The sequence below is a fragment of the Centruroides vittatus genome, unplaced genomic scaffold, assembly GCF_030686945.1.
Source record: "Centruroides vittatus isolate TY-2023 unplaced genomic scaffold, ASM3068694v2 contig_971, whole genome shotgun sequence".
In the NCBI taxonomy this organism is placed as follows: domain Eukaryota; kingdom Metazoa; phylum Arthropoda; class Arachnida; order Scorpiones; family Buthidae; genus Centruroides; species Centruroides vittatus.
In genome coordinates, this window is record NW_027122644.1 from 2745926 (window position 1) to 2752465 (window position 6540).

The window sequence follows — 6540 nt, forward strand, 5'->3', positions numbered from 1 at the left end:
TATATAAAATTCAATTATTAAATACACAAAAATGACATTCAAAACATATTAATATTCTGTTACAGCCTTTGGGTTGTTTTAAACCACAATGAAGAAAAAACAAAAAGTTTGAAATTATTAAACACATTCATTTTAATAAATATAAATAATAATAATAATTTTCATATTTTTCTGCTTTCTGTTCTGGTTAATGATTTATGATTATTGCAAATTTTTTTCAATTAGAATTAATTATAAATTTATTCTCAAAATAGCTTTATAGAAGGAAGAAAAATTTTAGTAATTTAATAAAAAGTTACATAAAAACACTAATTGACATTTTAAAAAGGATATTTTTAAATTTAAAATTATTTTATTTTATTATTTCTTAAGCAAAATCATTTCAAATTCTTAATTTCTAAAAATAATAATTTTAAAAGTATCTATTGATATAAACAGGATTATTGTGTTAAAATTATTTTTGTTATATATATATATATATTTATATTAGCTCTTCAAATAAAATTCAAGTTATATTTTTAAAATTTAGAAATTCAAAACAAAAATTTAATTATATGCATTTTAGAAATAAAATTTGTTAATTTATTATGGAGTTTACAATAATATTTTAGAAAAATATTTTAAAATTTTATTTATATTTGAATGTTTTTTTTTTGCATTTGATAAAAATAAAAATAAAAACTATTTTAAAAATAGATTTCATATTTATGTAGGCAAAATTATTTTACTTTTATTATTAATTTGGTATACTTTACTCATTCATATTCTGATTCAGTATTATAGATTTTATCAATACTAAAATTATAAACTGAGAAAAGTATTATTTAATCTAAATTTTTATTCAGTTAAACTGTTTATAAGCTAATAAGTATATGTTTTTTCAGTTTAATTTCATAAAAATATTTATATATATATAATGAAAGATAAATAATTGACTTAGAAAATGTAAGAATGCCACATCATTAAAAGATTCTCATCTCAGAAATCAAACATGAATTTCAAGTTACTTTTATGAATGCATAAAACTTTTACTTTATTGGAGTTTCTAATAAATAAACATGGAATTTGCAATCCTAACACTTGTGTTTTACAATTAATCTTTAAAGATGGAAACATTAAATTCTAGTTGAAATAAAGATTCATATTTCATATTATATTTGAAAGAATAAAAAAAAAAATATGGAGTTGATCAAATAAATTTTTAAGTAAATTAAATAGAAAATTATACTGCTCGAGGACATTACGTATAATTATTTGGTTTGAGATTTACTGTTGTTTTTAAATTTTAATTTTTGTTCTTTTGAACATATTTTAAAGTGTGAATTTTTGTAACTAGAATTTAATGTGTCGAGTTTTAAAATTCATCTTTCGAATAGAAATATTATGTTATGCAAAACATATGTTTATTTAAAAATGCAAACAAACTGCTAACTAAAATTGAAAGAGAATCACTTTAACTAATATGTAGTCTTCTTCAGCTTTGAATTGAATAAAGAACAATACTAAAATGACATAATTTACATTTGGAATGTAAGCATTCAAAATATTAAATAAATAACTTGTTTTTCTTGTTTAATCTACTTGTACTTTTACATAATAGTTTCAAGATTTGTTAATTTTTAAATGCATGTTTATTTATTAGATTTGCCAATAAACCAGATATTTTATTTAATATGAATATTAGATTGCAAGTATAATTAATTAAAGAGTGTTTTCTGATATTATTGCTTATATATAGTAAAATGGAATACAAACTATTTTTAACAGTTGGAGAGCAGTTGTAAATTTGAAAAGAATTTTAGTGTGTTTATTTTTTCTTTTAATATTCAAATTAGGTTGCATTTTGTAATGTTTTCTATGATATAGGCCTAAAAATAATTTTTATTTAAAAGTGATATTTGGCTGTAAAGATTTTTTTGATTTATTCTTTCTTAAACACTAATACCAGAAAGAACAACAAAGAATAAGTAAAATTCTAATTATTATTGAAATGAAATTAACTAATTAAGAAGCAAAGAATTATATGCTTAAGAAAAAATACAAAATCATAATACATACAAAAACTTGGATTTCTGTACATAAATGTGTACAGAATGTATAATTTAAAAAATTTATCAATGAGTACTTGTGAAATATTTTAATATTGAATGTAAATAATAATAATAAAACTTGTATATATTTTTATTGGCTTGTTTCATGTTTTAAATAATTTTGAATTGAATATCAATAGTTTTGGAACACAGAAGTTATTACTTTCAAATAATTAACTTAATCCGGTAATAAAAAAATATCAATAAACTAAAGTTTTTGATCTTATTTAAAGACCATCATCAGGTTTTGATGATAGAACAGAAAATATCTTAAAAATACAAATGATCAAACAATTCAAATTGTGTTACATATTACATGTATGTACAGTACAAGAGTTGAATAGACTTTCAAATAAACTCATCCCTGTATTTACTTTATTCAAATTAATAGTTTTATTGCAGATATTGCTATTATTGTCACCTTAATATGCATATTACATGCATTTTCTAGTAAATTTTTGATTTAAAAGGATCACAAAATGTTCATCATCATTTTTTGACAGGTTAACAGTCATTTTTTCCAATTGTGCATTACTTTTTAAAGTTCTTTATCAGCAAAATAAATTTGAAGTTTGTTGCATAATTTGTATAATTTTACAACGATCCTATATTCCCGGTGCAAGCTCCTCGCTTATCGACCACTTCGCTTAACGACGTAGTCGTCGGAATGGAACTCGGTCGTAAAGTGAGGAGTACCTGTACTGACTTGTTGACATTTTCATTGGGAGTGCTTGTTGTAGGGCAGTCTGGTTTTGGATTGCTTTGAAATGACGTTTTACTGTCATGAAACCGTCAAAACCATTCAAAGACCTATGAACAACCCAGATACACATCCCTGTAGGCTTGTTTTAACAGCAATGATTTCTGTGGCAGATTTGTCAAATTTCAAACAAAATTTGTGTCAATAATGCTATTGTAGTACTGTGGTATAGAGCTAGTGGAACTGAGTTGAGCGCCACCTGTACGCAGGCAAAGAAAACTGCTTCGGGAAAACACGTGCGTCTTTGGGTTGGATACGTAATGAAACGCGATGCTTGTTTTCTACCTGTGATAATGAACCACAGCTTTCTGCCACACAAAACTTCAAAAAATAACTGTTGTGTGGTCGGTTGTAGTGTTACCTATATTTATCTATATTACTGCGCCGCCAGGTACAAAGTTTTATTCGTTCCCGAATGAACAATACCCTGGGAGGAAAGAGGGAAGAAATGGCTGGCTGCAATTTAATTCCTGAGGTTAATTATATAATGATGTGTTGCATTCTAACCATTCTTCTGTTATAAAACCTTAGTTGGCTCTATTTTAAATTTAGTTCTCAAATGTAAACTTTAGTAATTTTCTTTTTTCTTTTATACTATTTTGTTAATCTGACAGATATTAATTGGCATATGATGTGATATTTGAATTTAAGAGATCTGTAGAAGAAAGGAGTAGGAAGCAAAATTAGTATTTTGAGGAAATGAAGGTAAAAGTTCTCCCTGTTAATACAATACTATTAGCTACTGCTATGGTCCTTATTGAAGCTCCTCTATATATATGGTTAGTTATAAATTTCATTATTTACCATGCAATGGATATATAGTTTGCTTCTTCCACACCACCCTTTAAATCGTACAAAATTAAGAGTATAATAAATATCAGAATATTAATACTGCCCAGTCCAAATGATGTACAGTCATTTCTGGAGTTATGACAAAAACTTTCATAAAAAAAATTTTAAAAATGTATCAAGTTTTTATAGTTTTCGTCAAATATATATCGTATACATATATATCTTGCACGCTTCTGACGATTGATTGCGTCATCTTTAGTTTTGTTGTACCCTTCGCGTGTGCTTATGTAAGATGGCTAACTGTTTTGTTTTAAGTACAGTCACTTCTCGAAGTTGCAGAACCGAACCCCCGTCATAAGTCGAGAACTGAATGTATTGACTAATGCAGGCATTAATTTGAGCGTAAACTGCTGAATGTATGTACGTATATATTATATATTATTTAAATATATACTGTACTTATAATATATAAATTTATAATTTATCAAATTTCTATTTATTAAACTATATTTAGTGCTATTATTCTTTTGCTATATTTGCATGTAACATACAAAATTCATACAGGATAAATTCATATATTACAAGAACGCTATTATACCTCAACAACAATCAAATGAAAACGTTTGGAACAAACGTTTGAAACAAAAGTAATGAACATGAAGTACTAAACTTTAAGATAATCACATTGAAAAATCACTGGTAAGATCATCATCATCGGAATCTTCCTCACTGGAATGTTTTGGTATGGTTGAAGCAGATGATGGTTTCCAAGTGTAACATTTCATCGTTGTTGCTTTTAAGTAGCTCTTTTGCTAATAACAGTGCTTCACAAGAATCGGTAAGAACTCGATTTTGTAGTTCAGTTTTTATTAAATTTAATTGCAAAAAATACGTTCAACTGCTGAATGAGGAAGCAATAAAAGCATCTACAGTATTTACTGCCAAAGTAAAGTAAAAAATATAGAAATATAGAATAAAAACGAATGTTTTGAAAGCTACTAAATTGAAAGGAAAGGTATTAGGATTTCATGAATAGTACAAGGAAAATGGTGTTGGGTATCTTGATACTGGAACAAGTAAAAAGGTACTAGATTAGTGCAAAAGTATTAAGGTGGAACAACACTGGTGCCGACTTTGTAGCCCCGATTTTGTTACCTGGCGTTGCCGCTAGAGGCGCCTCGATCTAGTTTCGTCGTTCCTTCCACTAGCTCTATAGCCATCCATAAACGTTGTTTAAATAATGTTTTTATACATGACACTTATGCGGTCGAACGGATTCAATAAACTCCTCTATTTCATTTATTTTTCGTTTTTTCGAGACCGTCACAATTGTAGAATTAACCCTCATTGTCGCCATTGTTAGATTAAAAAGCACGTGTCTACTTCGACGTCACAGAAAAGACTTCTCTTTATTGGAGGAATTTTGGCGTAAAAATTTTACGGCGTAAAAAGTAGAGACACGCTCTACTCTATTTTCAGTTCTGTTTCAACCAAAATTTCAGAAAAATTTTTACGTTTTCTGTTTTATGCTAGATTTTACGCTGAATTTTACGCATGTGTGTTCCTGGCCTTATTCTGTTTATGCTGACGTGTGTGATGCGCAACCTGTCTCTCGACCTTTTTTTTTTATTTATTTTTTTTATTTTTATTTTTGCTTGTATGTTACTCCTACGCAAGTTCCTAGTCCCTGTAACTGATTTAGAACCAGCATGCACGTTATTCTTCGCACTGTAAAATGACATTGCGCATGAGTCAGGAACTTCTGTTCGAACAAACCTGACCTGCTGTCCGGGTCAGCGATTTTGTAAAGGTGGCAACACTATGTGCAGATCAGTTTCAGAGGTTTTGCAAAGCATTCAGAAGATGTCTAGTGCTACTCTCTTATTTTTCAAAAATATTTAATACAATAAAAATAAAGCTGAATTGTTATGCAAATCAAACTGAATTTTCTTTTAAAAAACCTAGTATTCATATACATGTGTATGTTTTACAAAAACATCTACATATATAATGTTTTTGTTTGTGTTTGCATGTTGTTTGTAGATTCCTGTAAATATAAATATATTTATAGAGATCTACAGACAATTTTTGATTTTTGAAGCAGTCTGTAGGTCTCAGTGATTTGGAATTGCTGTCTAAACTAATGTAAAAAATTGAATATATGAGAAAAAATTTTCTTTATTGAAAATATTAAAAAATCCAGCAACAAGTTGCCTAACTTTCCCAGCAGCATTTGGTAGCACCATATGTTATCATGCTTTATTTAAAAAACTTTTTATATTTTAAGTATTATAAAATGGTCAAAAGCTAAATTTTGAGGGTAGAGATGAGTTTTATAAAAATTGTAAATGCTAATAACAAGTAAAATCCTCATTAAGTCTGACAACCTCCATTATCTCCCCACTCCCTTGACCTTTAATCACTAAAATTTAATAGCATCAATCCCCCTAATAACCAAACCTCCCTGCAAAATTTCAGAAATTTTTGACAAAAAGCACAGGAGTTATTAAGCTTCAAAGAGGGTGAACAAAAAGTGCCCCCCACACTAAATCCATCCATACATACAGAATAAACTCCAAATTTTTTTTCTTGTTTTTTGCATTCCTGGACTTTTCAAGTTCCTGAGTCCAAAAATGTAAAAATCTGGGAGTCAGTTTTTGACCACTTGTCATACTTTTCCCCTGTTATATGTAACAGAGCCAGGAAAGTAAAAAGGTATCAATTTAAAAATAAAAGGATGATAAGTGTCAGTAATATGCAACTAAACATGTCTATTCATTAATTTAGTTTAATTTAAATTTGATTTTAATCAATTCCCTTAATTACTGACTGTTAGTATTGATTTGATTTTTATATTAGATGAGAATTATTTTTTCATAAAAAGCAAATTCTTATATA